The 17,512-nt window shown below is 36.3% G+C and overlaps 1 protein-coding gene across 1 annotated transcript in view; it reads left to right on the forward strand.

The window, feature by feature from the left end:
- The window catches only part of PTPRD (protein tyrosine phosphatase receptor type D), a 2,145,631-nt gene that overhangs the window by 1,596 nt on the left and 2,126,523 nt on the right, over nt 1-17,512 (forward strand). The gene's annotated exons all lie outside the window — the stretch shown is intronic.

The following is a 17,512-nucleotide window of genomic DNA, read 5'->3' on the forward strand; positions in this document are numbered from 1 at the left end:
TTTTCCCTTATCACTGCCAAATGGACTCTGAATCTAATTCTTCTTGCATTGTTTCATATACAGTAGATACAGTAGAAATTGCGTTTTAGATAACACGGAACTGATTTTAAACAAATTTAAAGTTCTTGGACACAATAACACTCTTACTGACGAGTGTAGAATAGGGATTGGAGAAAGTTTTATCTTCAACTTACAGTTTTCTGTTTCAATATTAAACACACCTTTCTATTAAAATCCCTTTGAGAGTTATAAACGAGACTGAAAATTAAAACTACTATTTTTTTTTCAACAAAACACCTTCCTATCAAATAATAACTAAGGACTCTCATATTTAGTTGTTGATGATAAAGTGAAAAAATACCTGTATATTTACTCAAATAAGTATATAAAAGCAGCTATATTCATCCAGCATTGATTTGAAAAAACTAAGAGTATACTGCTGTACAATGGTTAAAAGAAGGAAAGATCTTTTAGAGTTGTTACGGTTATTCAATGTTGAACCCTCTGACTATTTTGGGACATAAGTTTTTCGGGTAATGAAATAACACAGGACAGTTGATGAATTTGTTGACATAAAGTAATCTTCAATGGAAATCATTTGGGAGAGATCTGTCATTGTTTCCTGTATGTTACTTTATTACCTATCCAAATGGGTTTTCTTGGAGATATTACTGCTCTCAGCTGCCATTTCTGTTATGGGTTTAAAATTAATCTAAATAATTGAAAACGAAGCCTTTGGTTGATCAGATTTGGATTATAGCACATCACCTCTACCCAATTGTGACCTCAAATAGCTGATAGGATATCTGATACTTGAAAAATATAATTGTTGAAAAATAGAAGGTCATATTGTACTGAAGTGACCAAATCTAAGATTGGTTCTAACATGTTATTATATAAATCACTACACGACATGTTTCCAACAGTAAAAGAGGCACTACAGAATTGTTGATTCTGTTCAAATACCTGAAAGCTAAGATTTACAATTAACGTGAAAACTAGTCTGACACACAGTCTACCTCTATTATAATTATGTCATAGTGCTGAGAAAAATGTCCTGAATCAAAACCATTGTTAGTAGAGCTGGCACATAGTATATATGATCACTGTCTTTAATAATAGAGAAAAAAGTCAAAGCTGGCTGGGGTGATTAAACTGTCATATTTTTTTTTTTTTTTTGTCCACCAGCTTTCTGTGCCATACAGAGGTGGTTGCAACTTTCCAGTTGAAAGAAGAAAGTTGCTGGTGTCAGCAGTAATGTGTTTTATTATGCAATTGTTCTTGTTATTCAGATCAGATAATGGCCAGATGAAATATATAAGCAGTCTTCAGGGAATGAATGATTAATTCCTCTAACGTGTGCTTACTAAAGGAGTTCTTGCTAATAAAGCTCCCGTATACCTGAATTTGCTTACAGTTGCACTTGGAGAAGGCAAACATACTTCTCTTTTCCCTTAATAGTAACATAGAATTTACAGGTTTAGTCCTGTAACTATAGTACCTTAAAGATGATCTTGTAGACCACATGGTCATATATTTTAGGGAACTTCTTGGATATTATTATCTACTTAAAACATTTAATTTAGAAACTAAAACATTGTCAATTGGATGTGTGTTATGGGAAGGTTGACTTATTGTTAAGAGTTATTTTGCTTTTCCCTGGGTGGGATGACATTCTGTCTCTTCTGTGTATTTCTAGTAAGGTTCAGGTTCAGATGCAACCTATAAGTGCTGAAAGGACATTTTTCTTTAGTAATGTTAAGTGTAAAAGTAAAGCTAAAATATTGCTGGTTATATAAAAACATTAGCTGAAAACTGTTAAAATTTTAGAAATAGTGACTGTTACACATGACAATTGTTGTGTTTACTACTAGTGAAATTTGTCTTACACTTAGAGAAGGATCATTAATATAACTTTCAATATCTCTACATTCCCAGACTGAATTATGAGAGAAGGTGGGGAATGGAAAATTTTATATAGTAATTTAAGAACACATTGCAGGTATGCACACTGCACATTTTTCTTGTTTGCAAATTTTTGAAAAATGTGCTTTTAACAATTGTTTAATTAGATATACCTATCACTAGGCTTTACCAATATCTCTTCTGTTTTATACACCAAATAACTTTATTCCAAGATTCCTCTGTTGTTTGGAAAAAATATCTTAATTTCAGTAATGTTTTAATGAATTTACACCTATAAAGAATTTAATAAACTTTAGCAATGCAAATGACATGTTAATATATATTTAATGATCCTAATTTAAAAGTTATATTGAATATCATCGGATGGATAAAATTTTGTATCCTCTCATGTGACATTTGAATTTGTTTATCTTCATCTATATTTACACGCAAATTCTTTATTACTTCTGTCAGTTCATTGGGTTTTAATCAGACTGTTCAAAAGCAATTGGGCCTCCATAAAGATTAAGTGAATTTCCATTTGTACAGTGAAGCAACTTACAAGTTAACTATAGTTGCAATAATGGTTATGCTTTTTCAAACTCTTCCCAAAAACGTGTTGAATTAAGAGTAAGAAAAGGACATTACCCACTAGGTGGCCGCTCATGTGATTGTAGAATCAATAGTTTTGCGTTTTCATCTCATAGTTATAATTGGCCGTGTGACCTCAGGGGGTAACCTGGACTCTCTGTACCTGGTTTTCTCCTCTGTCAAGTAGAGAAACTGGCCCATGAATCTAGATCCTATCTAATCCAAAATTTCATAAAACAAGCTCATCTAATTAAAGTAGCATTTAGCACATTTTCAGATTACACCGTGGCAGTTTGAAAATCCATTCAGGAGTTGGGGGCAGCCATCTTGCTGGAAGGCGGGTTTAAGCACCTTGTCCTGAGCCAGGTGGGCCAGGCCTGGCTACTCTTGCTTCATGGATTGGATGCTTGCTTGGAGTGACTTTGGAGGAAAAGGGTGGAGATAATGGTAGGAAGGGAGTGGTTTTTGTTTCTCTTGAATACCCTTAGCTATTGAAAAAATATTATAAGTATTTTGGGATTTGTTATTTTATTTAATTGCAGAAGGGTATAAGAAGATTACAAACAAAGGAATTGCTTAGTGTCCTTTGACTTCCTTTTTTCTCCTCTTAATTTTTTCATGTATGCTAGTTTACAATATCATGTTTATATACGTATGCTCGATTTAAGCAAATGCATATTTTGTTTTTTGAGACGCTTGTTATAGACTGCAACAGCTAAAAGGAACCATAGAAAAATTTATTTCAGCCCTGTATTTTTAAGAGGCAACTGAAGACTTTCAAGATTAAAATCTATAACATTGAGATGAAGTCCTCAAGTTTACAGGGAGATTTTACTTCATGGAACAGTAGTATCTAAGATCCCGCATTGGCAAAAATGCATAGATAATAATTTATACACCAATTAGTAAAGTTTCAATAAGATGATCTCATTGATCATATAGGATACAACGCATTACCTCTAAAAATATTTTATAATGACAAAACTTCTAATCATGGAAAATGAACACAGAGAATTAGTACATACAATGTTAATTTTTTTTTAAATATATTTTATTGATTTTTTACAGAGAGAAAGGGACAGAGATAGAGAGCTAGAAACATCGATGAGAGAGAAACATCGATCAGCTGCCTCCTGCACACCCCCCACCGGGGACGTGCCCGCAACCCAGGTACATGCCCTTGACCAGAATCGAACCTGGGACCTCTCAGTCCGCAGGCCGACGCTCTATCCACTGAGCCAAACCGGTTTCGGCCATACAATGTTAATTTTAAGTGCTTGCTTTTCTTATAGAAAATCAGTACATTATTCCTAGATAGAATTTGTGTGATATAATTGATGAAATTGGAAAGTTTTCCCCTTCTAAGGAATTCTTGGGTGGTAGAAGTGAACCTATATCTCTATAAAATGTTCTATATTTTAAATCATTAGAGTCATGGAGATTGTGCTATATTTCAAATTTATTTACTTCTGAGTGCAAGATAAACTAATTATAGACCATTTATTTGCTTTTTATTTTATGTGTTTGCATATGTGCACGTGTATATGTGTCTGTTTAAATACACCTATTCAGAATGGAAGTTAGTGAAAATAGTGTGCTTAAAAGTTTAGAAATGTAAGTACAATAAGTGAATAATAGTAAAAATGAAATAATATAAATTATTGTGTAATATATCAAGTTGTTCTCTGATTTGTTCTTAAATTCAAATCAACAGTTCAACAATGTACCACATTACCAAGGCCTTGCCTCTTGTAGTAACTCCATATATTTTCTAAATACCACATTATAATAATTTAATATTCTCAAGGTTGAGAGGTATAGAATTGCAGAGAACATAACTGCTGTTGTTTCACATCTGTTCTCATGGACCTTAGTTGCCTGTGTTAGTATTTGTATTTACATTAGATGCTAAAAAGGGAAAGAACAAACTCATTTGGTTTTTATATGGTTGTTACTTAAAAGCAGTCATTTTAAATCTAAAATTAACTGAAATGTAGGTCATTTTAACTGAAAGGTCTTGTAAGATTCATTGCACTCGTGATGCTATCTGATTTACTTTGTAAGGGAACAATAGAAATGTTACACTTAAACACAAAATTAATCCAATTTTATAAAAATTCCTTTATTAAGCATGCAAATATTTAAGCAATCAGATACACAAGTCTATTAATGCATTCATTGTATTGGAACCGCTGTGAATTATACTTTAAAAAAACTATCCAAAGTTAAATTTCTCAACCGTAGTTTGTATTAAAAAAAAAAGTCACTCCTTCAACAGCTATGTGAACAGAGAACAAAGCCAGGCAAATACTGTGTACACATATTCCTTTTTATAACTTACCCACCAACTGGGATTTGTGTCACCAAATATACTCCTATTCCCTTGGTTAGATGGCCCTAGGTAGCTTAGAACAAAGGCTGAGAATATAGCTTCCTTCCCATTCCAGGGAAGTTTAATTTAGAAAATATAAGCAAGAGTAAAAGAGTGATTGCTGTTTTTAAGTGACCTGGTCTAGACCACTTGCCCACGAATGCTTGTGTAGGTTGGAGAAAACTACTCGTACAAGCTTGTGTCCCTGAGATTTTGTCCCAGGTCTGTGACCCACAGTCTTTATGTTCAAGATCAGAAATTCCACTTGGAAGTAGAATAAAGAATGGAGAGAGAAGACAATGCAGGAAGGAAAGACTTGTTAGTCTCACCCTAGAGGCAGTGGTTTTCCACTTTTTATTCTTCCCACAATTGGCTTTCCAAATCAGAGAGATGACTTTCCGTGTTGGGGTGCCATGAGATTAGCAGGGGAATTTGCTCATACCTTTACTTTATCATAGTCCCAGTTTTTGCCATTTCTGTAATGTATCCATCTGGAACCATTGAGAAGGTTATTATATCAGTTCAGGATGTGTATTCATTTATTTTTGACTTTGCCACCAAAATCAATGACAGGACAATAATTTAGGCATCATAGGCATATTATGCCCTGCTTCTAGAAGTTTCACCCTCTTCTATTTCCCAGTTTGTATATATTGTCAAATCAGAATCACTAGTTAGGATTACACCGCATGTGACACATGGCAGTGTAACTCATATACTATTTGGTATCCAAATATTTATGGAATCTTGTATGTACCAAGCCATGTTTTGGGCAATATAAAACTGTCTAAATTGTGACCATCTTCTATTCTTATGAAATATTTATTCATTATCAAAAAATGTTGATTCCATAGAGAAAATAGAATCTCTCCGTTTAAGTCACTGAAAAAATTTCAGATACATGCCCTCCCTTACCATTTCCTCCTCTCATTCTCTATCATCTTGATTCAGAGCCATCTCTTTTGGAAAGTAAGTGGAATGCTTATTGGTGATTTAGGAGTTGTGGGCTATGCTGTATTCCGCTGGGATTAGTTGACATCCTATATCATCTTCAAAGCTGGATTAACCCCACGCTAATTCTTTATGTCCACCACTGTCCAGAGTTCTAGAGAAGCAGTAAGACATGATAAGCATATTACTATACCATCTCTATATCAACAAGATACAGAAAACACAAATTAATCTGCAGACCACTGTAGCATGATACAACCTATGTACCAACCCATTATATTTCCAAATTTTATAGGATACAATGCAGATTACAGTCAAGGCTCTTGTTATTTTCTTCAGCCGTAACCAAAGCATCATAGGAAAATAACATTGGTTTTCTCAGGAAAGAGAACAGTCAGAGAAGAGGAAATTCTCAAAAGAGGCCATGTGCTATGTACTTTGAATCGAATAACCAAAACAGATGAAAAAAGTGTCATTTAATTTTTTAGGAATTTACTTGCATTGCTAGAAATTTTTGAAACTAAAAAAATTACCCCAAATTCACCTCTTGATACCCCTAGAAGAGATAATAAAAACATTTTTATTTAATTTTAAATTTGCTTTTTATTCCTCCTAAAAACCCTTATCAAAGATGAAGGACTTGTATGCATGCATACATATAAGCATAACCAATGGACATAGACAGTAGGGGGGCTGAGGGCATGTGTTGGGGGTGGGGGTGAAAGTGGCCACGGAGAGGACATTAGAGGACAAAGGAGACTTTAAACAATAAAGAATTTAAATTAAAAAAATGCTTTGATGGTGCCACTCAGTAGGCACATTTGATAAACAGAACCCAGGTAAGATATTGTTTTAACATCAAAGAAACTTTTCTATTTTTAAACCTTGATGATGGGCTATGAGCATCATAAAGAGAGAAAAGATATTTCCCCATCATGTAGAATTTACCATTGCATTATACATATATACTCAATTCATTCTTAATTAATATTTGTCCCTGGCATTTGTTTCAGTGGATCATTTCTTGTAATTTAATGTGTAAGGATGTCTGGTGGCTTCTCCGAATGGATGTGTTCATTCTGTGTCATATGTGCTATCCATTTGTTTCCTTCTCGGAAACATATGTGGTCAGCTCTGCAAGGCAGGCTGCGTCTCATCATTAATGTGCGGTGGGAGACTACAGGGCTTCCTTGTGGTAGACCCTGTGCTTTTGAAGGTTGAATTCAGCACTCAAATTCACCATGGTTCTGCCCTCAGGAAGGAGTGCCTCCCTTTTGTGTTTCAGGGCATTGATGCCTTCCTCTTTTCCATGCAGCCCTTTCATTGTGGAAACTTGCCAGGATTTAATAACATAAAGTCCACATTTGCTAAGGAAACATTGAATCTTATTAGATTTTCGAGAGAGTTCGTCTTAGGAAAGATTCTAATTGATATACCAATCTCTACCTTTTATATCTGTATATCTATACCTACCTTTACATCTCTGTCTATTCATATGCTATTTTCATAGAAAGGAATTACTCCAGGCAGTATCTGAGAAGGACCCTGGAGGTGAGCCAGTTCAGGTGGCTGGGTCAGAAGAGATTATGTGGCTCCTTCCAGGCCAGCCTTCTTTTCCATAAGCCTGTCTTTCCCCCTTTCTATTTCTCCTGCTGAATTTCCCTCCTCTTCTCATTTCCTTTAACCTTATTGGAAACCGGGTGTTATAGGCACACAGGGATGACTCTGTTGGCCATGTCAGAATGTAAAAGGATACGTGGTAAAGATTTAAAGATGGCCTTTACCACTGTTTATAGTTTGCAGTTCCCTTACAGCCCAGTCATCCCTTTCATCAATGCAATCATCCACATTTCATAAATAGTCCATCACTTCTTATGGTGGCGTGAAAGGAAGCTTTTTTTTTTTTTTCCTAATCGGAGATGGCCGCGGGGTTTTATTTTCTTCTTGGGTTCTTGGAACAATTTTGTCTTACAGCTCCTTCTTCTGAGCGCTGAAGAAATCTTTAGGTAGGAGGTAATAATAGCTAACATCTACTGACTCTAATGTATGCCACTCGCTATTCTAAATGCTTTATATGCATTAACTCATTTATTCCCATATCAGCCCTGTGAAGTTGGCACACTTACTATCTTTTCATGAATTTTATTTTTCAGTTACAGTTTATATTCAATATTATTTTGTATTAGTTTCTGATGTACAACATAGGATGCACTTGTTATCTTTAATTTACAGATGATGAAGCCAAAGTACATAGAGGAGGGGTCCTCAAACTTTTTAAACAGGGGGCCAGTTCACTGTCCCTCAGACCGTTGGAAGGCCGGACTATAGTTTAAAAAAAAAAACAAACTATGAACAAATTCCCATGCACACTGCACATATCTTATTTTGAAGTAAAAAAACAAAACGGGAACAAGTACAACATTGGTATTTGCATGTGGCCCGCGGGCCGAAGTTTGAGGACCCCTGGCCTAGAGGATAAGTAAACTTGCCCGAGGTAGCACAGCAAGCCAAGCACCTATATCCTCTGCCTGCAGATTCCACAGTTTCAATGGCTTTGCTGTATTGGTATTGGTACATAGGTTTATAGTATGTTTCCCCAGATGTACAACAAGAGCATATACCATTAAGAGGAATTCCACAATTGCATAGGTTCTAGATATCAAAAGTGGAAAAAAGTGAGGGATCCAGCCTCTTCCTTTATGATACAACTTCCTTAAAAATGAAATGAGCACGAGTTCTTAAAGGAAAATGATAACGCAAATAGATCATTGTGAACATGTTGCTCGTGGGGACAATGGGTAAGCATGGCCTGGTGTTTATGAGTGTATTTCTTTTCTTCCTGGGACAATTTTGATCTAGTGGAAAGAGAATCTGATATACTTTCTGCTTTTCTCTGTGGTGCCCCCCTAAGCTCAGGTCCCTGCCTAGGAGTAGATTGATTAAAGTGGTTCTCACTATTCAGGCCTCTATAACTTCTAGCCACAAATTTTGTCTCCATCGGCTCTAAATACACTTAGCTGAACTTGGTGAAGGATGACCAAGAACCATGGTTTTTGGGAATCAACCAAGATGTTAGAGTCAGTTTGCTTTTTGTAGACGACATAACGGAATAGAAATAGAAAGGCAGGAAAGATGAGCTCAGGATATACTATGGAGTGAAGTTTCAGGACCCACCACCCAGTGAATACAATTCACAGAGCCATAATCCACATTTCCCAAGATAATGAAATGAGACAATGGACATAATTAACTCATGCAAAGTTTAATATAAGGAATGCTGGTCATAAGCAGTAAAGAAATAAGTAAAGGGAAACCAAAAACTGGTCCTGTAGGAATCTATTTAACTACAATTATTTGTGTGAACTCATACTATTTATGCCTCATTACCATGCAGTCTAGGTATTATTTATATCACTGTATCACATTGTATTTAATTTGCTGTAAATTTAATTTGATTGAAATAGTATATTGGCTCTGTCCCTATTGAGTTGATCACTGTTCTCAGATTTTAGTATGATTACTTACTTAAAACTCAAAGATAAATTGAAGAAGTATGAGTTACAACATGAGTTGTGATTTTATTTTTCAATTATAAGAACAAAAAATTAAATTGTTACCTTTACAGATTAACAAAATTAAAGAATGGTTGAATAAAATAATCCTCAGTAAATATATATTGGGTTTCTAATGTATGAGAAATGCTTGCTGCCTAGTGATAGAAGTATTTTGCCCTAATTTTGAAAGGACATGAGAAATATCTTGGATATTCTGTAAAATTATCAGAAATGCTCTTGTGATCTTTTAAAATTGAACAAAAAATTTAGCAACTTTTTATCAATTTATTAAACTGACACTTCTTATGGCTTAGGTATACATTTGTCAAGTTATAATTTTAATTAATAATAATAGATGGCAAAGCATATACAAAATGTACTTTTTCCTTGTAGTGGAAGGAATACATGATATCCAAAATAGAAACTTAAAGTTATATTATGACATATTCAAGGGGTTCAAAACTCTTTCTTTTCAGGTGTGAGAGACAGTTAAATACTTAGTGAACAGGGTAATATGATTATCTTTCTTCTCCTAAGATCTTTCTTTGCTAAGGTGTTCTGATTACTTGCTAAAGAAAGTTCAATGAGTTTTTAGTTGTAAATGAGAGCTAAGTAGTAGAAAATGTGCCAGACCGTACAATTTTATTGTGCAAACTTGTCCACTAGAGACATTCATGGAGCTGTTAAACTGCTTGCTACAAACTAGAGTTTTGGCCTTTTGTTACTTAAAACTAGGAGGAAGAGTGATCAGGGATGAAAAACAAAGAAGCCCAGGAGAGCTTAACACATTAGCGATACTATCTTTTTATTTCTTTTCAATGTACAAGGAAAGAAGACATAATCTTGAGGTCCAGAGTGGTCCTAATTATTCTTGAAATGTATTATATTCATTACATACAGTATAATTTTGGTAGACAGGATGAGAAGTACAAGATCTCTTGGAATAGGTCTCTGTAGGCAAATAGATGGAATCGGTATTGGTTTAGCTAAAATAAGCAAATTTGCAACTTCAAGAGAAGAACTTTTTTTTAGAAGTCTAGGTTGCCTCATTTGTTGGAATATCCACATTTAGCTCAGTGGTGTCCTACCATAAAAACGCTACCTTCCAGTTATGATACTCTGTCAGGTCCACCTTTTGTTTTTTTAGCAAATCTTTCCCTATGGCCATAACCTCGCTTCAGAGTTTATCGAATTGCCATAGTCCATTTGGGCTGCTGTAACAAAAATACCACAGACTGTGTAGCTTATAATCAACAGAAATTTGTTTCTCACTATCTAGAGGCTGGAAAGCCCAAGATCAAGGTACTGGCAGACTTGGTGTCTGGTAATAACCAATTTCCTAGCTCATAACCATACTTCCTTTTGCTATGGGAGGTCTCTGCCATCTTGTTATAAGAGCACTCTTTTTGCCCAGGAGGGCTCCATCCTCATGACCTCATCACCTGAAATTCCTACCTGCAAATACATCTCAGTGGGGGAATAGGTTTCAGCATATGAATTTGGGGAGGACACAAATAATCAGTCCATAGTACAAATCTTCCCTGATGACTATTTCCTGTTTCCCTGCCTCTACTTTATCTCCTCTATTTTTTTTCTTTGCCACCAATGGAATTTTTTTTTCCAAGATGAAAACCTGATCATGCTTAAAACATGAAAAGATTTATTATTGCAAGGAGTATAATGTTAAAAAAAATTCTTGGTGTGACATAAAGGGACTTTCATTACCCAGGTTGCAAACTACCTTTTCATCTATGTCTTACCTTCTCCCCCATCCCACCTGTATTCCATAATAAAGCCATATAAACACCTTGCAGTTAAAAAGTGAGTAATTTAGGTAGCTACTGATGAAAATGATGGTAATGATGATAAAAATTTATAATTGCATTTCCCTGTTCAAAAGCCTGTCTTAAATTTTGTAATATTAGCTGTGTCTTTCAGATACTAATTTCGAATCTGATTCCAGAATATTATGACTATCCTTTCCAGCCGGTGACATACAGAATGTCAGCTTTTGAGGGACCTCTTGCTTTCTGTGGCTTTGCTCAAGCTGCACCTCCTACGACATTACTTCTGCACAACAGATTGATCAGTTTCCGTTGCTTCCCAGCAGCAGCCAGTGTCTGCCATACAAAGTAATGATCTCTAGCAAAATTTTATGTTGTGTCTCCCCTGCCAACTCCAAAGTGGTCAGCCTCCTTTGGCTTACCATTCTGGAACGGTGTGGGTTTCTTACAGTAGCCCAGCTCCCACAGGCCCAGGCTTTGCAGCTCACAGTTGGCTGCGCTCCAAGCCTTTGTTGCTGGAGATGCTACTGTAACATCTGTTGAGTATGGCATGTATGTAGTTACCCTCATCAATCTTAAGAATTTGGGTATGCTCTCCAGGCATGTGGCACACATTGTATAACATCAACCTGTCTTGAAGAGAATGTTGTAGGTGAAAAACAGAAACAATCTATGGTGTGTTTTTCAAGGTAGCTTTGATACTAAGAACTCTAAAAAACGTTTGTTGAATATTTAGATAGCGTATGACCATTTTTTTTTCTGTGAAATTACCAAGTAGAGATTATTTTTAAAGAAAATTTATTTTCATAATCATTTCAAAAATCAGATTCCATTAAGCTAATCAATTTTGATTGCCTTAGGGAAAGTACTCCTGATTTTAAAGTGATATATCAGAAGATAAAGCAAGTCATATAGTCACAGCTTCCATCTTGGTATTAATGACCTTTGATAATCTTGCATGAGCCCTTTTTAAAAGATTTTTATTGATTTCAGAGAGAGAGGAAGGAAGAGGAAGAGAGCGATAGAAACATCAGTGATAGAGCTGCCTCCTGCATACCCTCTACTAGGGATCAAGCCTGCAACTCAGGCATGTGACCTGACTTGGAATGGAGCCAAGGATATCCTCATGCATGGGAGGATGCTCAACCAACTGAGCCATACCTACCGCGCACATGAAGCCTTTCTTTAGACCAAAAATCCCCAAAATAATTTGCTGACTAAGAAAATATTGATAGTATCCATATTTAAATATTTCTATGCTCTAAAGAACCTATACTATTGGGAAACCTGGCTGGGTGGCTCAATTGGTCGGAGTCATCCCATACACAAAACGATTTTGGGTTCTATTTCCTGTGAGGGTCAGGGTCTATATGTCATTTTCAGGTTTGATCATTGCTTGGGGCACATATGGGAGGCAACCAATGTTTCTCTCTCTCTCTCTCTCTCTCTCTCTCTCTCTCTCTCTCTCTCTCTCTCTCCCTCCTTCCTTCCATACCCCTTCCTCTCTCTCTCAAATCAGTAAAAACATGTCCTTGGGCGAGAATTAAAAAAAATAAAAATTAAAAAAATGGGGATAACTATATTTTATCTCTTTTCTCATTATAACCTGTACCATTCTCTGAATCTTGAATAGGTAGTGAGGATCTTGACTAGGTAGTTAAGATCGTTTGTTATATATACTGTAGTTGAGAAAAAAATCCTGTGCAAAATATTTAATTTCACTAATAAGGAAGAGGAAGCTCCTGAGATGTTTAATGTCAAATTCCTATTAATTAATTTCTCAGAAGTAGAACCCAGGAAACTCAATCCACAGTTCAGGCTTCTGTCCAATAAAGAGTGTGATTGGACTTTATGTAACTTTGATTTATTTTCTACAGAGAATTACCCAAAGAATATTGTTAAAAATGTTTCAATTTTTCAGGTTCATTTAGTCACCTTCATTCACTCTTCCATGCTAGTGAATCTGTGTGGGTGAGCTCTAAGCAGAAATCTTGGACAGAGTCTTATTTACTTTATATTATGATAATAGGTCAATTCCTTTTTCTGAGGATACATCTACTTTGAGCTAGGAAATGCAAAGTGCATAATACTTATGATAAAATTGAATATGTGTCTAAGATAAAGTCAAAGAATGACTTCTTTTTATTTTATTTTATTTTTTAAATATATTTTATTGATTTTTTACAGAGAGGAAGGGAGAGAGAGATGAGAGTTAGAAACGTCGATGGGAGAGAAACATCGATCAGCCGCCTCCTGCACATCTCCTACTGGGGATGTGCCTGCAACCCAGGTACATGCCCTTGACCGGAATCGAACCTGGGACCTTTCAGTCCGCAGGCCGACGCTCTACCCGCGGAGCCAAACCAGTTTCGGCAAAGAATGACTTCTTAAAAACATAGATTTGATACTTTATAGATAAATCCAAGTCACTTTAGGCTTTGTAAAATTTTCTGAGTTTAGAAAACTGAACCTCAATCTGTGGCTTGCTGGTCACTCCCTCACAATGCAGTTTTTGAATAAGACCATCTTGGTTTCTGGAGAACCTGCTGATGAATTTGATAAGGGCAGCAAATGCCTATAACTTGCATCACACTCATCAATCAGGAATGCATTAATTAGCCTTTGTGCTTTCCCAGAGAATAATTGTTATGAAGTTCTCCAGAACCTCAGAATAAAATGAAAGCAATAGCAGACCCACTCTGAAAGATCAGTGTTCAATGGAAGTCATGTTATGTTTTTAATAAACCCCGTAGAATCACTTATGAGAAAGTATAAAGTGCTTCTTGCTGACATTCTAGCTGTAAATAATGCAGGAGTAAACACTTTAATAATTTCAATTAATTCTGAAGTGTTGCTTTAATTTTTCTAATTACAGCTGATATTTCTAAATCGGAGACTTATGGCGGAAGTTAATGCAATCTTTGCTTACCATTGCAGTTACATTACAGAACTTGCTGTTGAAGTGGAGGATGCTTTAATTAAAAATATTTTATAATCTAAAATGAGCTGTTTTAACTCCCTAAAAAAGTTTCAAGTCATGCAGTGTTTTAAGATGGATATTAACTGAATTTAACTGCATTTTAAAATTTCTGTTGATTTGTACCTCAGTGTTAATAAGATGCCAGTTTTTCTTCATGGAATCAGATGGTGAATCATTGCATTAGTTCAGTAAATTCATTTGAAGAATGAACCCCTGATTGTACTCAAAGTGTATTCACATAATGCATAGTTTCTTAAAAAATTTATTTGGGAGAGGAGAACCAAGATGGCGGCATAGGTTAACTCCGGAGTTTGCTGCTTTGAACAACTACTTCAAAAGTGAAACTAAAAGACAGAACGGACATCACCCAAAACCACTGGAACGCTGGCTGAATGGAAGTCCTACAACTAGGAGGAAAGAGAAACGCATACGGACACTCAGAGGAGGCGCAGTGCTGAAGTCAAATTCTGAGGTGCGGAGTGCGCGCGCGCGGAGCGGGCTGGCGGCGGAGGGCGCGGTAGGCGTTTTCAATCGGGAGGGAGTCGCAGACTCTGAGCTCCAGATCCGGGCGAGTCTTTAGGGACCCAGACTCAAACGGGAGAAGCGGGACTGCCTGGCTTCGGTTAGAGCGAGTGCAGCTTTCTCTCCGAGCTTTGCAGCGGGTGCTGGGACTCAGAGAGGCAGAGCCCCTGGGGACAGGACTGAGAGCCGCCATCACTGCTCTCTCCGGCCCACCCTGTTGATCCTGTGCGACCCGCCCCGCCCAAGCCCTGCACAGAGGCATTTGCCGGATAGCCTCAGGCAAAGGCTAGATTAGCACCTCCCTAGAGGACAGAAGTTCTCTCACTGCTGACACAGCTGATTCTCATAGCCACTTGGCCTGGAGGTCAAACCCTCCCTGGAATTAGCTACAAGATTTAACTATAAGACTGCGCACAAAGACCACTAGGGGGTGCACCAAGGAAGCATAACAAAATGTGGAGACAAAGAAACAGGACAAAATTGTCAATGGAAGATCTAGAGTTCAGAACCACACTTTTAAGGTCTCTCAAGAACTGTTTAGAAGCCGCCGATAAACTTAATGAGATCTACAAGAAAACTAATGAGACCCTCGATGTTATATTGGGGAATCAACTAGAAATTAAGCATACACTGACTGAAATAAAGAATATTATACAGACTCCCGACAGCAGACCAGAGGAGCGCAAGAATCAAGTCAATGATTTGAAATGCGAGGAAGCAAAAAACACCCAACCGGAAAAGCAAAATGAAAAAAGAATCCAAAAATGCGAGGATAGTGTAAGGAGCCTCTGGGACAGCTTCAGGCGTACCAACATCAGAATTATAGGGGTGCCAGAAGATGAGAGAGAGCAAGATATTGAAAACCTATTTGAAGAAATAATGACAGAAAACTTCCCCCACCTGGTGAAAGAAATGGACTTACAGGTCCAAGAAGCGCGGAGAACCCCAAACAAAAGGAATCCAAAGAGGACCACACCAAGACACATCATAATTAAAATGCCAAGAGCAAAAGATAAAGAGAGAATCTTAAAAACAGCAAGAGAAAGAAACTCAGTTACCTACAAGGGAATACCCATACGACTGTCAGCTGATTTCTCAACAGAAACTTTGCAGGCCAGAAGGGAGTGGCAAGAAATATTCAAAGTGATGAATACCAAGAACCTACAACCAAGATTACTTTATCCAGCAAAGCTATCATTCAGAATTGAAGGTCAGATAAAGAGCTTCACAGATAAGGAAAAGCTAAAGGAGTTCATCACCACCAAATCAGGATTATATGAAATGCTGAAAGGTATCCTTTAAGAAGAGGAAGAGGAAGAAAAAGGTAAAGATACAAATTATGAACAACAAATATGCATCTATCAACAAGTGAGTCTAAGAATCAAGTGAATAAATAATCCGATGAACAGAATGAACTGGTGATTATAATAGAATGAGGGACATAGAAAGGGAATGGACTGACTATTCTTGGGGGGGAAAGGGGTGTCGGAGATGCGGGAAGAGACTGGACAAAAATCGTGCACCTATGGATGAGGACAGTGGGTGGGGAGTGATTGCGGATGGTGGGGCGGGAACTGGGAGGAGGGGAGTTATGGGGGGAAAAAAGAGGAACAAATGTAATAATCTGAACAATAAAGATTTAATTAAAAAAAAATATTTGGGATAGACAAAATCACATAAGGTTATTATAGGTGATACATAGCTACTGAGCATGTATATATACATATGCTAAACAAATTTTAGTGGACAGTCTTGGTACCAAATAACATATTTTGGGGAAATATTTTGGGATTCCTGTTTATGTTCTTTCTTATCTGTAATACTTGTAATGAGCATGTTCTTTTGTGTGTGTGTGTGTGTGTTTGTTTTTTGAGCAATTATTAGTGTCTCCTTTGAAATGTATAATAACAAAAAATAAATCAAAAGACTATGATGTACCCTAGAGAGAACTCTTTAATAACCATCACATGAATAGAGCAATAGAATGGTCTTTTTAGCTTTTTTGGAGCAGCCATACATTTTTCATGTTTGATTTAATTTATCTGGCAAAAGTTACATGTACTACCTAAGGCTTGGTCTTTATTAACAGTCAGATATCTCATGGTTTGCACATGCTATACTTACACTCATGCAGTGTAACCAATTGTTATTCTGATATTAAATACAGATACTCTGAACAACTGTAAGACTTTTAACTTCAAGTTCAGCCAGTTATCACATACATAAATTACATATTTTTCTTTTCTTTATCACCTTCATTTTTTTAGAGAGAGAGAGAATGTGGCACCAGGTACATTGATAGGTTGAGTCCTGTACATGCCCAGAGTGGGGACCCACCCCGTAGCCTAGGCATGTGCACGACCAGGAATTGAATCCTTGACCAACTGAGCCACAACAGCCAGGGCTTTAACTTCTATGTTTGATTATCACTTTTCATTTTTCACATTCTACCAGTTCTTCAACATGTTTACCATTACACCCAGTTTGGAGATACAGATAAAGGTCACCAATACTCTGCTTAGTAAAAATAACTTGTATTTTTTATTAAGCAGAGTATTTAAATATACCTGCTTATTCTTTTATTTTATACTGCCTTTAAAAATTGGTAATTAAAAAAATGTCTTTTTGTTTCTAACCACAAAAAGACAATATTGTTTAAGAAAAAATGTATCTTGGTAATTGATAAACTATTGTGACTAATCTATTGTCTGAGTATGACACGGACTCAGTAAATATGAACAAATTAATTAACATATATACACTCATGTATGTGTGTAGCATATATGTTATATATAAACATAATTAAGTGTTTTAGGGAAATTTTATTCTTTTTGATTTTAACTTTTTATTCTTT

Source organism: Myotis nattereri, assembly GCF_964212035.1.
Source record: "Myotis nattereri genome assembly, chromosome: 12".
Taxonomy (NCBI): Eukaryota; Metazoa; Chordata; class Mammalia; order Chiroptera; family Vespertilionidae; genus Myotis; species Myotis nattereri.